At 41.3% G+C, this 16,380-nt stretch overlaps 1 protein-coding gene across 8 annotated transcripts in view; it reads right to left on the reverse strand.

The window, feature by feature from the left end:
* Macrod2 (mono-ADP ribosylhydrolase 2) overlaps positions 1-16,380 on the reverse strand; it is a 1,947,949-nt gene that overhangs the window by 1,560,484 nt on the left and 371,085 nt on the right. The gene's annotated exons all lie outside the window — the stretch shown is intronic.

A 16,380-nucleotide genomic window follows, 5' to 3' on the forward strand; every position in this document is an offset into this window, starting at 1 on the left:
GCTTCACCTGGTCCCGGGGCTTTACTAACTGTCGGGGTAGAAGTTGGCTACAAATTAGAAATAGCCAACCACCAACTATGACAGGCTACACATAAAACAAATTATTAACTTTTATTAGATATTATAAGACACTTACATAATACTCATTGCCATTTCCATCACAAAGAGAACATTATATAATCTGTCAAAATCTGCTAACTCCTTCACTCCTAAACTGGGATTAAGACACCTTTTCAAACATGAAAGAAGTTGGGGTTTACCCAAGGGTTCAAAGCTTTGAAATTTGACATGGGGGCTAGGCTGTGGACATCAAGAGCACCCCTTTATGAATGAGCACAGCCATGTCAAAGTCATCAGTGCCTTAGATCCTTGGGAGTGGCAAAGCCTTCTATGGACAGCTCAGTAAAATGTCAGGGCCTTCCCCGGTCCAAGTACTCAGGGTAAAGGGTTGACCTTTAGCTAAACCGGTACCTACCGCAAGCGTCAACCTCAGTTTCCTCTTCGTGGATGACTGCAGGCTGAAACTGCTCCTCCACAGAATCTCCCTACAGAGATCAGCTAACCTGCCTCCCAGTTCAGCTATATGTAATAAAAGCCCCAGTTTCTGGGCTGGTGATGCATCCTTGAAAGAAGACATAGCCCACACAGTTGTAGCTGACCCTTCAAAAGAAAAAAAAAAAGTAAAAGAAAAATGGACACACACACACACACACACACACAATCATCACATCCTTGAAAATAAGCAGAAGTTAAGCCATTTCCAACAGAAGTTACTACTGTTTATCCGTGGCATAAAATACCAGCAGTGAGAAACAGAAGTTACAAGCTCATCCCCAGAGAGACTCTTTCCTCTGTCTGGGACGCCCTCACTCAGGAAGCCCAGCTGGCTGTCTAAATGGGGCTTCCTCAGTAAATTTCTGCTGAATGTTCTAAGTGCTCAAGTCCAGTTAAATGCCCAAGTCTATCAGATATTTGCCATTGCTATTCTTTAACTTATGCTTGCTACAAACTTAATAAATTTACTTATTCAAACCGAAAGAGTAGCTATTAAAAATAATTTCTCCAGATAGAGTAATATATCACATTATTTGTGAGGACCAAATATAAATGACAACTTGATATTGCTGGTCTTAAATTATGTCACTTAAAATCAGGAGTCATAAGAAAAGCAGAAACACAGTAATAGGGAAAAAATGGACCTTTAGAGAAGTCACAGGCACAACACAGGGTGGGGTTAATAGCTGGGACTAAATTTCAGAGACATCAAAAAATTCACGGGACAAAGATGACCATTAGATTTATCAAAACAGGAGTGATTTTGCAGAGTGAAAATTATACTGCTGCCAAACTGAAAAACATGAAAAACAAGAAAAGCAATATGATGGATAAAACCAAATCTACTATAAAATGATACCACTATAAAAAATAAATTAGTTATTAAGAATAGAGGCAAAGACTAAGGAATCTATGTGGAAGAGAGAACAGAGAAATTTTAAGAGCTGAAACTAGTGCAAGACTCCAGGGAAAGAGCATATTTCAGACAGAGCAGGGCTGATGTACATATAAACCCATAGAGACTGTGGCAGCATGCACAAGAGGTGCACAGATACAAGGCAGACAAAATCTCAGCATGGGGAGCGGGAAGTGGCTGCAAATTTCCACCCCTGACCAAGAATCTATTTGAAACTGGTAGCTGCTGGAGGAGGGACGATCACCTTTCTCCAGTGGAGTATCACTGCGAGTATCAACTGTACTCCAGGACAAGACCCACACTCAGGAGGAGCTGGCCCATACAAAAAGGTCTCCATGTTTCCGTGGTTTTTGTGTGCATTTTTTATGTTTGCTTCTGTTTGGTATGTTGATGCTACTATCTCTAAAAGAGAAAAAGAGCGTGAAGTTGGATGGTAGGTAGATATGGGAAGAGTTGAGGGAGGAAAAATAATATGATCAAAATATACTGTTTGAAAAAACTTTAAGTAAAAATTAAGTTTTAAAAGAATATGGGTAAAAAGAGCAAGAAACAGACGCTAATAATTGATTTCATAATGATTGTATGTAAAGATAAGGTACCCAAACCCATATTGTTAAGTCCCTCCAAAAGTTCCCTCCAGGAACTCATAAGCAAAAGGATGAGGGAATTACTCAAAATCTAACCAAGATGCAGTTCTACCCAGAATTCACCCCTGAATCTGACACAGACATCAAATACCTCCACTCATGCCTGGTCTGAACAGCGGACAATAAAAACAGCAAGCACAGTGGATGCCGACATCCCGCATTCTCCCTCCATGACGCCCGGCTCTGCCTACAGAAAGAGGCTGGAAGCCTCTGTGAAGCCAGGGATGTGTTTCCAGCTCAAGTTCAAAGACTCTAGAGACGCTAACACTGCAGTTCCCACAGGAAATATCCTAGGAGAACATTCTTACACACATTATTTCACGTGTATTAGTGGTTGTGCTTCCATGTGCATCTGTGCACCATGAGCGTGCAGAGCCCTTAGAGGCCAGAAGAAGGCACAGGATCCAAAGAAATTCAAATTAGAGACAGCGGCAAGCCACCATGTGGTGCTGGGAATTGAACCCTGGTCCTCTGGAAAAACAACCAGTGCTCTTAGCCACTGAGTCATCTCTCCAGGCCCTAGACAGAAATCTTACTGCAAAATTCCATATACAAATTTATACACAAAACTTACTGCTCCTTTGTTCTTCACCTATGTACCAGCAAATAGGTGGACATTTTAAAATATCTGAAAAAAGTCACTAATGTGAAAGATTTTGCAAATTAAGGAAAGTAAGAATATCACCTAGGAGGGACGAAAAAGACTATGCAAAATAAAAAACTTCAAATCATTTTGGGGAGTGGAGGAACAGCGATTGTTGACAGTGTCTCTCTGCAGCCCAGGCTGGCCCAGGATGTCCCTGAACTCACAGCAGCCCTTCTGCGTCATCTTTCCAAGGGCTGCAATGACAGGTGCAAGCCAAAAGGCCCAGCTTGGCAAAGCTTCTCATGACACCCGAGAGACAAGAGAGGAATTAAAACTCTGACATAAAAACAAAGTGGCATTTTACAAAAGATGGAATTTAAGAAACCAAAAATAATAACACAGAAATGAAAATTATAACAAAAAAAAACAGAATTTTGGAAGATAGAATTGAAAAAAATTCAAAGGCACAAATGTTAAACGTAAGAGTAAAAGATCATCCTGCTAATCCAGTATAAAGTTGTACAAATTCTACAAAGATAAACAAGACAAGCTGAAAAAAAATTAGTGACAGAACTGAGAAATCCCCAAGCAGGGAACACAAGGTCCAGAGTAAACAAGCCCACTGAAAGCTGACGGTGATGGCAAAAACAGATGAACATCAAAGCACATTATTGAGAAATCTCGGGACTTAGTATACCACAAGCTTCTCCAAAAGAAAAACAAAAACAATTTCTTCAAAGTACTGAGGGGGAAAAAAAAATCAGCCTAAATGTTTTTTCAGTAAAACTTACACATGAAAGCATAGACAACACAAGAATTTCTAAGCACAAAATGACTCAAGTTTTATTTCCAAAGTACCATTTCTTTTGGAAAGATACAGAGTGAGTAGCATTAAAATGAGAAGACAAACCAAGACAGGGAAAACTGGAAGACAGAGGAAATGATAGGTAAAGACAAGGAGGTGAGAAGGGTTCCCGGGCACACTAAAGACAGATGCCTTTGGTCATGGCTGTAAACCAAACCCACAGACAGCTTGCTCAGAAGGCCAAAGGTCAGAAAGTTCCAGAGGATACCTCTTCAAAAGAACATTTGATGTAATACTAGATTTTTACCATAGAGAAGAGTTAAATCATGGAAAATGGAGCTGAATTGCATCAATAATGAATACACAGAAATTCAAGCAAATAATTATAAAAGCAATTATTAACCACAGGAGTAAAAGTATACATATATATGTATATATATATATACTCTCATACATATATACATATATATGACAGACAGAGATTAAATTATTAAACATACCATGTCTCCTTAGTTCTGGGTAGCATTTTCAGTGATTTAGTAATATAAACAGTGAATACAGTTATATTATAATTTTTATATAATTATATAGGAAAGCCAAGATAGGCAAGACTCTGTGTTTTAGGTAACATTGTGCCTGTGGGTGGTAAGGAGCAGAAGAAAGAAAGAAAGCCCATTTTCACAATGGAATCCCACAGATAATATCTAAAAGTAAAAATTCAGTAAATACAAACAGGCTACTCACACAACAAGCTGAACACTTGGACACAGAACAAAAGAGGAAGAGGGGATTAACATGCTAGTGTTGCTTAGGTTACCAAAAATAAACACTAGATACACGTTAGGATAATCATTCCAAATATTTATGTGAATCATACAGCTTTTTATCTCCAAAGCCGGTTTAGACTGGAGAGCGACAAAGAAAAGTGAATGTCTGGACTATAAACGATGCGGTAAAGCCAGGGGCTTTGATTCTTGTCAGGGCGCTTGCTGCTCAAGCTTTTGCTGGACGGCGTTAGCTTCTCTGAGATTAGCATATGTCACCCCAATAACTGTAAATGTCCATGATTCAAGGTGAGGTACCACACAGGCGGTTTGGAGACTCCACTGGACCACAGAGAAGATGAAAGCACAGCACCACAAGTTATGGGATGCTGTGGAGGTCACGCTCCTGGTTTTCACTTTTTAAAAATGGTATGATAGGACTCTCTGATTATGTGCACACAAGTGCATTGTATAATCTAGCTGAAATAGCTTCCTAGAAACTAGACACCCACTATCTACCAAAATAAATGACTAAGACAGACAATCTGGACAGACATTTCACTGGTAAGAAAACTGAATCAGTAATCAAAAACCACTGGACAAGAAAAGCACAGGACAGATGGCTCAGCGGCTGATGGGTCCCAACATTTAAAGAACACTAATCACAAACTCTTCTCAAAAACTGAAAAGGAAAGAGCACTTCCTAAGCTGTTTAACCAGCCTAGAATTACCCAGATAACAAGACCAAACAAAGACACTACTCAAAAAACATAGAGCAATAATCTTTATCAATATTGCTGTGAAATATAGCAAGGCAAAACACAGCATATTTGAAGTATTTTGCCCCATGAACAAGTGACATCAGTTCACATCAGCTGGGCTCTAACATGTGACTCTTGCTTATCAAAGTACAAGTACAGCATAAGGAAACTAAAAAGACAAACCACAGTGTTTCAGAAAGTAAAATACAGGTGGATGAAGCATTTTCAAAGTATGTATCTTATACAAGATCATATTCCCAAAAGTTTTTTTTAGTCGTTGGGCTGATGAGGTAGCTCATGGAATAAGGATGCTCTCCTCCAAGCCTGACAACCTGAGTTAGAGCCCTAGCACCTACGTGGAAGAAGAAGAGAAGTGATTTCTTCAAGCCGTCCTCTGACCTCCCTACACACGCATGCTGTGCCCCCACTTCACACACAAAATAAATAATGTAGAATTTTAGAAAATAACTTCCATAACTCAACAACAAAACAAGGAACTGTAAAACAGTCCATAGCAGTAGCGAAGATTACACATAGAGAATAGGCCAATTAGAAAAGATCATGAATATGCGCTTCCTGTAAAATGCAAACTCATAGGGAGAAAAAATGTAATAGACACTGCCAGGGCCTGGCATATTTTGAGAGCTATATTTTGGTACATACAGAGTGTCACTTTCAGATGATGGTAAGTTCTGGAAATGGCTAGTGGTACATTTACACAACACTCTGAATCTACTTACTGTCAATTATACACTTAAAATGGTGAAGTGCCAAACTTTATATTATGTATACCTTATTATAATAAAAAGACCTTCACTTCCTTATTGTCATATCATTGTAAAGTTAGGCAATGTGTTACTATCAGAAGAAAATGGGGGGTAAAGGATATAAAATTTTTCTCTGTCATTACTTATAAATACATACCTTGTAATATCATTTCAGAATAAAAACTTTTTCAATTTTCTCTTTGCCTTTGGAAAGTCTAAATTTTAAAGACATACATAGAAACTTTGAAGTTTCAATGGAGATCATTTTAATGTATTTTTATTCTATCTTTTTGGGTGTTTTGTCTTGTAGGTCTGCGGACCACATGAACGCAGTACACTAACAAGCCAAAGAGGACATTAGACCTTCTGCAACTGGAGTTACAGATGGTTGCTGAGGCACCATTTTGGTGCTAAGAATCAAATCTATGTCTTCTGGAAGAGCACCCAGTGCTTTTAACTGCTGAGCCTGTATATCAGTATATTACATAAAAACATTTTTTATAAATTATTATATAAATATATCATATAAAAATATATATTTCAACTCCAGCCCCATATATCAGTATATATAAATATATTTTAAAAATATACTAATATTCAGATATATCATTATTTATGTGTTTATAGAAAAATATGTTTATAATAAAAACATACCTTATTTAATAATGTAAAACATAAACAGATTTTAAACTTCTACAGCAATGTCTATATTCACATACAGGTTTGGAGAGAAATGGTTAATCCAGAATTTAGAAGGCAAAATATTTTTTCTAATAACTATATGTTTTAGTCTAAGACTCCCTAGCAAACTCCCAGGCAATTTGAGATGCTAAAAGACAACACTTCTAGAAATCAGTCTAAGTCATTTAACATGAATCATCTTAGTACAACCTTTAAAAAGTCAGAGTAAGTATAATCAAAAAGAGAGACAAAGTTTGAGAGGGTGGACAGCCGAAGATGCCTGTGTCTTTGGTAGGAATTTAGTAAGTCTACAAACAGTCTCCCCTAATCCTTAACACATTGTATCTTACTTGTAACTATCTCCCTTTATTCAGGAAATGATTCTTTTAAAAGCTCAGACTATAATGTTTGGAATGTAATTTCATTTAGAAGAATAAGATTTTTTTCAGAACAGAAACATTTTGTGATCTCTTGTTTTAATATATATATATAAAACAAAATAAACAAAGAAAGAAAAACCAAAGAACAGTTCTCTAAGTCGACTGAAGACCTGTTCAAGAGGGAAGCCAGCAATTACTCAGTGCTAGTGAAGCCACAGATTTTGGAGAAGAATCTCTAAGCACTTCCTTACCAAACCAGCATAATCCCTCACAACAATGAAAACATTTGTTCTTATATGCAAGATGAGTGTTGATCTCACCCCTCATCAAGGAGACCTCTCCGCAGCTGACAAAGAGCACTACAGAAAACCACCAGCAATCAGAATGCCTAAGTGAGGAGACTAGTTCCATTGGATACACAAAACATAGAACCTGAGGCTCAGGAACTTTTGCACAATGCGGGCGGAAAGATCCTAAAAGTGAGAGAGTCAGCAAGTTTGCTGGGAGATTTCTCTCCTAGTAATGTCAGAAGCTACACCCGTAAATCTCACCAAAATGACTGCCCAAACATGAGCTGAACAAAGGCGATAGCAGTAGACATGCCAAAGGGCATGGTGTGTGTGTGTGGGGGGGAGCAGCTAAAGAATGCTGGAGAGCAAGAAAGAATACACCAATTCCATCTCAATGCCAAATAGTTACGCCTGAAGATATACATGCAAGTCATATTAGATACACTGAGCAGGTTATATTTATAAATATATATGTATATAAATATGCAATATGCATATAACAACAATGAACGAAAAATAGGCCATGGATTTGAAAGAAAACAAGGAGAGTATTAGGGAGGATTTGGAAGAGGGAACAAAAGAAAAAAAAGAAACAGTGTCATACTATAATCGCAAAAAGAAAGAAAATAGTGCAATGTTACATGTACCACCATATCGTGAGGCCCAGCTCCTTTGAAGCACTATTTCTTTGAACATTCTGTCTCTTCTTACTCCACAGGAGGAAATTCACACCCGGTTTATGAACTTGGTCAAAGCCCATGGTTAGTGCAATCACAGGTCTAGTCCACTTACTATTGCTTTGCTAAATGGTCAGGTTGTCAAAGTGCATTCTAAATATTTATGTTTACACACATAGATTTGTGCTACTCTCAGCTTTGGTCAGATAAACTTTTTTTTTTTTTTTTAGTGGGTGGTGATTAGTACAGAGACGCATATATAACTAGTTAACATTCTAAGTATCAGTAACTGTGTGTGCTTGCCTGTGGGTGAGTCATCTCTATCACAGACTTGGTGAAACGATGACATCAGGACATGGCTGCTGTACACACCAACTCACAGCAGCTGTGGTTACCTGAAAGACCTGCACAAGATCCAGCCAAGTCCCAGCTCGGATGCTGGAGAGGCCAAGCCCCGCCCAGAGGCAGCGCACTCTCATCGGTTGATGGCTGCTGATGAAGAGTGTCTCCTCTGGGGACATAAAGCTGGTGGGTTGCCCACACCCGGTGATGCCCATGCCCATATGGACAGCATTAATTAAACTGAGGTGTTATTAATAACAAACAACCAGGCGGGAGGACGTGGAGGTGGAAGAGAGAGGATGCAGATCTTGTGGAAGTTATAGAGATGTAATGATTATGGAAGTAGATTTTATAAATGTATGAAATTTTTAAAGAATAATGTAAAAGATTTTATTAATAAAATGTAAATCCAAAACAGAGAAGAATTCAGCCAGCCAAATCATATTTTGAATGGGAACATGTCAGCAACTCCCGAGAGGCTCTCAGTTTCTAGTTTGCTCACAGTTTAAAAGACTGCGTCAAGTTTTAGCTGACAGAAAAAAAAAAATTACCTGTCAAAATTGCAAACTACTGATTTATAAAAGAAGAGGTAAAGGAACACTGACTAGAGGCTGCTGATATAATTCCTGAAATCCATCATATCTCACTCGCATCATTTTTCTCAAGGACTGTTAAGTGCTACCACACAATGTATTTTTTAACAGCCTAAAATCTCTTTTAGAAGCTATGAACCCTGGGTTTGACTATGATGGACAAGTCTTCAAGGAGGATTCCAAACAGAACTAATACAGCACTCAATCTCAACTTAAACACAGGTCAGGTTGAGTCAGAAACACCATTTCCTTTCAGCAGCATGAAGAGCCCTTACAAAGTTCAGACTTTCAGATTTCCTGTAAGAATATTTTGTCTAATATCCTGCACTAAAATGTCCAGGCAATTTGTTCTCTTGTTGAAATGAACAGGTTTTCAAATAAAGAGCTCTCTCAGGCAACCCTCTCTCCTAGGCATTGCCAAGGAAAAAGTAATGGCTGTAGAGAAATGAGGCCAGTAAGCCTCTGGAAGGGAAGATGCGATCTCAGTCTCCACTCAGATTTTGGAATAGGTGATCAGGTAAGCAATAGTTCCCTATCATTTTCTACGTGGCTAATGGTCTGTGAGGAATATACTAGTCATCTGTTTCTTCCCTTTAAAAACATTTCGGCCTCCTCGCATTCATTCTTAGGACAATCTTCAACCTATCTACATTCTTTTTTGTTGTTGTTGTTGTTGTTTTTGTTTAGATTTTTTATTTTTATTTTTTTATTTTTTATTATTAGTTACATTTTATTAACTCTGTATCCCAGCTGTATCCCGTTCCCTCATTCCCTCCCAATCCCACCCTCCCTCCCTCATCTCCTCCCTGCCCCTTTCCAAGTCCACTGAGTGGGGAGGACCTCTACATTCTTAATTTCTTATCTCTGCATCCATTTATTTTTATAGTTAGCAAATACAGGGTAGTGTTCATAAGCACTTTGCTACAATCCAAAGTGCAAACTCCTATGTTGTAAAGCAAGACAGGGAGCTCAGAATAGGTCTGAGAAGATAAAAGGTAAGAAGGGCGAGAGGCTGAAAGACCTGCTTGTCTACTGCACACATGTCTACACTTTAACAGAAGTAGGAGAGAAACAGAGTAGCACACAAAGAACAGAGCAGTGAAGTTGGTTTACAGAAACTTCCAAACCAGCTGGGAGCTGACCGACATTCTGCAGCAAGTAAGCACAGAAGCTTGCTCTAGAAAAGGCCTGTGAGAGCTCCCATCCTCCAAGACCAAGCAAATAATCAAGGCAGGCAGGTTCTTGGTGCGCTCTACCCAGGACAGCCAAGATCATATACAATTAGCCCTCACCGTCGCCAGATGCTGGTGCCTCGTGGGCACTCACTCAGTAACTATCAAACAAGAAGAAAGTTAGGAAGGAACAGGAGGAAAAACAGTGTCTCATAATGAGATACTTTCTATCGCACTGAAACCAACATCCATGCAATTGATTTAATGTTTACTACAGGAAAAGGCTTCATGTGCTTGAAAACCCAGTCATGGGCTTATGCCTTAATTTCAAAATCAAGGGACAAACAAACATACAGCATACATATTAATAGACTTGTAATCCATGAGTTTGTGAATGCACTATTTACTATATGTCATTAAAATACCTATATGCTTTAGCTTATAATGCAAAGTTCATTTGAGTAGATCAATTGCACCATGAAGACGGCTTAGTTTCATTATATATTAACAGTTCTCTGAAAGCTGAAGAGTAAGGACAGCAGAGAGCTAAACGCAACCATCTAGAGATCTCAACATACCCAGTAAGAAAAGAAAGCAAGCGAGCAGCAGAGGCTCCAGCTGGACTTTGAGTGTCTTATCGTGTAATTAAGCTATCCTATTACTTTCCTAAGAATATCAGGAAAGGAAAGACAACGTGTCTTACACCTGTTGCTGAAACTTCAATGTGTACTTTCTTCCCGTGTCACCGGCTTATCAGATTAATCACTACAATTATTTGCTCTTTGGACACTGTTGGAGTTTCCTGCCTAGATAGCTGCTACCCAGTTCAGCAGACGCTGTTCCCCTTTGAGTGGAACTGCGCCCTGCGGATCAGGGTTTCACTTGAGACAGATGCCCCTCTCCTCTGCGTCCAGGAAATTTTACAAACTACGCAGTGTCAATAACTGGGTGTGTGCCAAGTGAACATCCAGGGCGGGGCTAATGTACAAAGCAGCCTTTCTCTCAGCAAACCCACAGGGTACTGACACCCTGTGCAGTCTTGGTGGTCACATACTGGCCAAGGTGGCCTCGTTTAGGGAAGGTGTAAACATCCATGCTGTGCAGGACAGACGAATGTTTGAAGGGAGTTAGAACCTTGTCGTTTTCTCTTTTAACTGCACAATGAAGGTGTTAGGTTGATAAAAGTTGTTGCTAACAAGATCTCTAACATTTCACAAAATTCAAGCTGTGCTCCAGAGGTCAATCCTTTGTGTCACTCTCTGGTATAAAGGTGTTCACTGTACTTTGTGGCATCTTCTTAATAATATTTTCTTTGTGCTTCCGTTCTGGCAAAACTTGTAAAAGGGCAAGCATCCCTTAATTTGTTCTACAAATATTTATTACACACAGACCAAATGCCAGTCACTTTTAGGTTTTAAAAAACCATTTCTTCCTTCATGAAATCAAATAACACCCCAACACGCATATACATATACACACATACACAAATACATAAATCTTTTACCAGCAGTGTAATACATGATGAGCATGCCAAAAATGATAGATCGATCGATCGATAGACAGACAGATAGATAAATACATAGATACGTAGATAGATAGGTAGATACATAGATAAAGAGGATGGTGGAGGAGTAATAGAAAGTGCTCTTGGCTTAGGATTCTGTCTTAGGGCAGTCAGGTAAGACATCACTGATACATTGCCATCTAAGCAGAGGCCCAAGAAGGTGCAGGCTGTGGCTATTTGGCAGAAGACAGAACAATAGCTCTGGGATTTTGGGTCTGAAGGAAAGAACAGCCAGGAGAGACTGAGCCTTCCAGGGAGGAGAGACTGAGCCTTCCAGGGAGGAGAGACTGAGCCTTCCAGGGAGGAGAGACTGAGCCTTCCAGGGCACTTTAATGGTTTGGAGTTTTACTCTGTAGTCTTTGATGGGTAAGTAACCTAGGATACCCTATTGTTCATGATACAGTTTTTTTTTCCCCCTCTCTCTCTGAATAGTTACAATACCGAGGGGGGAAAAAAGCACCGTGATTCAGCCAATACAACCACCGGTGTCAGAAAAATTATAGTAACAATCATTTATGGACCAATTAGCCGTGTGCTAAGTGACTTAGGCATGCTTGAACACTTAATTTTGAGATTCTGCTCTCTACTTTGTAAAGACAAAGAAAAAAATGTTATCAAGACCTGGAATGTATATACCTGGAACACAGAAGCAGCAGATAATGGTTGAGTAAATTACTGACAACAACAAAGAAAAGGGCCTTGGCAAGAAGGGCCACGTGTGAAGTATATTCAGGAATTCGGCTACAGGTGTGTAGGGTTTGCCAAACAAAATCCTACGAGGCTATTTAAAGTGAAAAGGCGACAAGGAAGGAAGAGGGAGCCCAGGTCAGGATGTGTCATTGGACAGAGGACAGTGACATGCGCAGAAGGATAAGGTCATGAAGGAATGACACCAGCAGTGCGAGTCTCCAATATACGCACACGTAGGATCTGCCACTGAGGAGAAGCGCTGCATTTTATTAGGATCCCGCGAGTCAGCTCTGGTAGCCAAGCCAGGACACTCTAACAGCAGACCCGGACACCGTTTGTGGGAACGGGGATTTGTATAGCACATGAAGCTCAGCCATTAGTTTCAAGCCTCCTAGGACCACGAGAAGATGTCCCTTCGTCTCTGCAGATGACCGTCTAGGTTGCTGCTTGGCTGAGAAGAGCATGCTGCACATGCCCTCTTCCTTCTGTTTCCTACTCACGGCTCAGGCCAGAGACCTTGGGGAATGGAGCCCTAAATGCGATGGATTTTTCAAGCCTCAGGAGGAAAAAGTAGAAAGATTTAAGAGCCAGAGCTGGTAAATGACTCATGTCTTTCAGAAACAACAGTGCTGGTACACGTATGAAATCACAGACACTGTGAGAGGGCACACAAGACCTGTGCCAATTCAAGCCAGGAAAAAGAAGTAGATTCAAAGCCCCACCAGTAACCAAAAAGCTATCTGCAGTTGCTACCTGCGGAGAAAGGACAAATCATTTGTCCATGGAGTGTCACCGGGTGTAGCAAGCACACTCCAGGACAAGCTCCGTGCCCAGTAACAGTGCCAACACAAAACAAACTCCATGACTTTTTAATGCACTTTATTTTGTTTTTGGTATGTTTTGTCTTCTTGGGGATTGTTTTAGTTTGTTTTGATTTTCATTCTGGGGGTTTGGGCTTTTTTGTTTTTGTCTTCATTTTTGTTTTCAAGAGAAAGAGCATGAATTTGGATGGGGAGGATTTGGAAAAGTTGAGAGAATATGAATATAATCAAAATATAGTTTATGAAGTATCTTTAAATTAAAATTTTTTAAACAGAAGGGAAGAGTGAGAAAGAAAAGAAAGAAAGGAAGGAAGGAAGGAAGGAAGGAAGGAAGGAAGGAAGGAAGGAAGGAAGGTCGGAAGGAAGGTCGGAAGGAAGGAAGGAAAGAAAGGAAAGACGGAAGGAAGGATGGAAAAAGAAGGAAGGAAGAAAGGAAAGAAGGAAGGAAGAAAGGAAAGACGGAAGGAAGAAAGGAAGGAAGGAAGAAAGGAAGGAAGGAGGAAAGGAAGGAAGGAGGAAAGGAAGGAAGGAGGAAAGAAGGAAGGAGGAAAGAAAGAAGGAGGAAAGGAGGAAGGAGGAAAGAAGGAAGGAGGAAAGAAGGAAGGAAGGAAAAAGAAGGAAGGAAAAAGAAGGAAGGAAAAAGAAGGAAGGAAAAAGAAGGAAGGAAAAAGAAGGAAGGAAAGAAAGAGAAGCAGGAAGAAGGAGGAAGGAAGAACTTCCACAAGGCTCCAAAGGTAGTAAAGGCTTTTAGTCCCACTGACCTTTTGCCTCTTTTCCCTGCGTCCCAGACTGTCCACCTTTCTGGCCTCATCATGGGTGTCTATGGATTCTAGAATTTAGCCTTTCCACCAAGGCCTGCAACTGCTCTTCTTCCTGACAATGGCTGAGATATCAAGGCCTTTGATCATGGCAGAAGAGGCAGTTCACTTAGGGGATAAAGACTAGGAAGAACTGCTTTCTTTAAAGCCAATGTGACAGGGCCTCCTCAAATGAAAGACTGTGTAAGCCTGCTTGGAGCAGGGCAGCATCGGAACACAAAACTGCTTCTAGAAGGGTGGATGGGGATTGGGATCCCTTGAAATGCCAGGCTCATAACAGAGGTGCAGGTCGTCACAACAGTATAATTAAGACTTACAAAGAACACACGCCATCCTTCCAGGGACTAAACTGAAGGAACAGGCAGAGAAATGGTAATTTCAGAAGATGGGTGCAACCTAATTTTAGAAGATAGGATCCCTCATGCACTCTCCAGTTTGGTAGAGAACATGCTTTTACTGCTTTCTTGTATTAAGATGCTTTTATTGTGTTAGGTAGGGTTGGTTGTGGAAAAAGCCTACATCTTCAGGATGTGAGAGAAAGCACAATTGCTGAGTTACAAAATCTCCCCAGGGAATGCTACTTCTCACCACACAGTCACCGCCTCTGCCAGGTGAGCTGCTGACAAACCCCAACCCCAGGTCGCCGCCTCCCCACCAGCCACCTGAGTGCTGCGTGGTCTGTACCCTGTGCAGCCACACAGGATGGCTCTGCTGGTGAGGGTGCAGAACTCAAATGAAAAATGAGATGGTTCTGGGGGGCCGGTTGAGAGGTAGACACTGATCTGGTGCGTCTGCCAATAGGAACAGATGCCCAACCTTTGAGACTGCTGACTGAGAATGAGTCTTCTAGCTTTTTCTACTTTACCTTTTAATGTTACTCAGGAAGACTGAAACAAGCGGATGCCTTGTATAGAGTTGAGGTTAATGAGAACCAGAGGAAACGTTAGCAGCTGATAACGAGGCGCCAAACAGACCTCAGCTAGGAGCAGGAAGGCAGAAAGAACGAAGGTGGCTGACCACACCCTAACCTTGTCTGTGGAGCCTTAGTAAAGGAACGGCTCAGCTCTGAGGAGTCCCTCTCAGTCTCTCCTCCTCCTTTCCCCTCTTTTCCCCCCTCTCCCTATTCACACCCCTGCTCCCTCACCCTCTCCCTGAAGATCATTACTCCAGATACTTGGGAATCTTGGTTCAGATTGACTTCGGAGAGCCTTTCTACAGCTGAGACGCGGCATCTTTCTCCCAAATAAGGATCCTGGAAATTCTCCAAGGGCAGGACGCCAGCCATGCCCTCACCTGCAAACACTTCAAGATCAATACAGGCAGAGCTCTCACTACTCAACCTGGGCTACATCATGACTAGTGCTACCTTTCTGGACTAGGTCTGTGAAGGTGCCTCCTGCCAACAAAGCCCTGAGCACTTGAGTAAGCCCTGCCCACCTGGTGGGCTGTGCATACTGACATCAAGCAGGGCCGCTGTTGAGGTAGACCAACAAGGATGTGCAGGCCAGTAAGAGCGACAGGAAAGTACACGTGGTCTTTGTGGATCTGATGCACAGGATCCTGAGTAGCCTTCGGGGGACATGAGAAAGGGAATGAAGGGTGGAAACGGGGGCATTGCCAGTAAAGAGTTTGTACTGAGGGGCAACAGGAGCTCAAGCTTACTGAGGACCACAAAAAAAAAAGTGTAAAATACACTTCATGTTTATTCAAATCGGAAGAGTGGATGTGGAGCCTTGCTATTCAAAGCATGGGCTGAGGTTCAGTGTCACCTAAAAGCTTGTTGGAAATGCAAACTCTGAGCTTCATCTCAGACCTAATAATTTTCAAGCAACACTCCAAGATCCTCGAGTACGTTAAAGTTTAAGAGAAACAAGCTAGAGTATTTATCCACAGATGCCTGAGCGGTTCGGGGAGCTCCTCTCTACGGCAAGGGCAAGCCGGCTGTGAGGTCTGAGAAGTCCCTGAGGGCCCGAGGTTTCGGGCGGAGTAGCAGGCTCTAAAGTGAAAGCACTGGTTTGTGAGCCTGAGAGAAGGGCTGGCCTCTGCTATCCTCCCCTGTCTGCTAAAGATACTGGGATGCCTTCTTCAGTTCAGCAGTCAGCCCCACCACACACTTTCATCCTCGAGCCCTCCATAGCAATATCCCCCCCAGCGCACGCAGTGGTCAGGAAGATGAGCTTGGAGTTCCTGACTGTCTCCACAGGAGCAGCTCCAGGGCCTCACAAACTTAGAGGTGAAGATGGGGAGCGTGGCCCAAATCATGAACTAGACTCTGCCTGGGAAACCCCTGACCCTAGAGGAACCCCGCCTTCCAGCTAACGGCCTGGAGCAGAAACAGCCAAGCAGAAGCCACGACTCTGACTCTGCAGCCCGAGATGCCTAGATTTGAATCTCTCCTTCAACAGGCAACTGTAACTAAATTACTAATTTAACTAACTCCTCTGGGTGTCAGCTGCCTTACTTATAAAATGAAAATAGTAAGCTTAGTTATAATTTAGGATTCTGTGTGATTATAAAATGAAATTCTGAAGGTTGTGTGATAGATCATAGT

This window comes from Meriones unguiculatus, chromosome 4 (genome assembly GCF_030254825.1).
Source record: "Meriones unguiculatus strain TT.TT164.6M chromosome 4, Bangor_MerUng_6.1, whole genome shotgun sequence".
NCBI classification, from domain to species: domain Eukaryota; kingdom Metazoa; phylum Chordata; class Mammalia; order Rodentia; family Muridae; genus Meriones; species Meriones unguiculatus.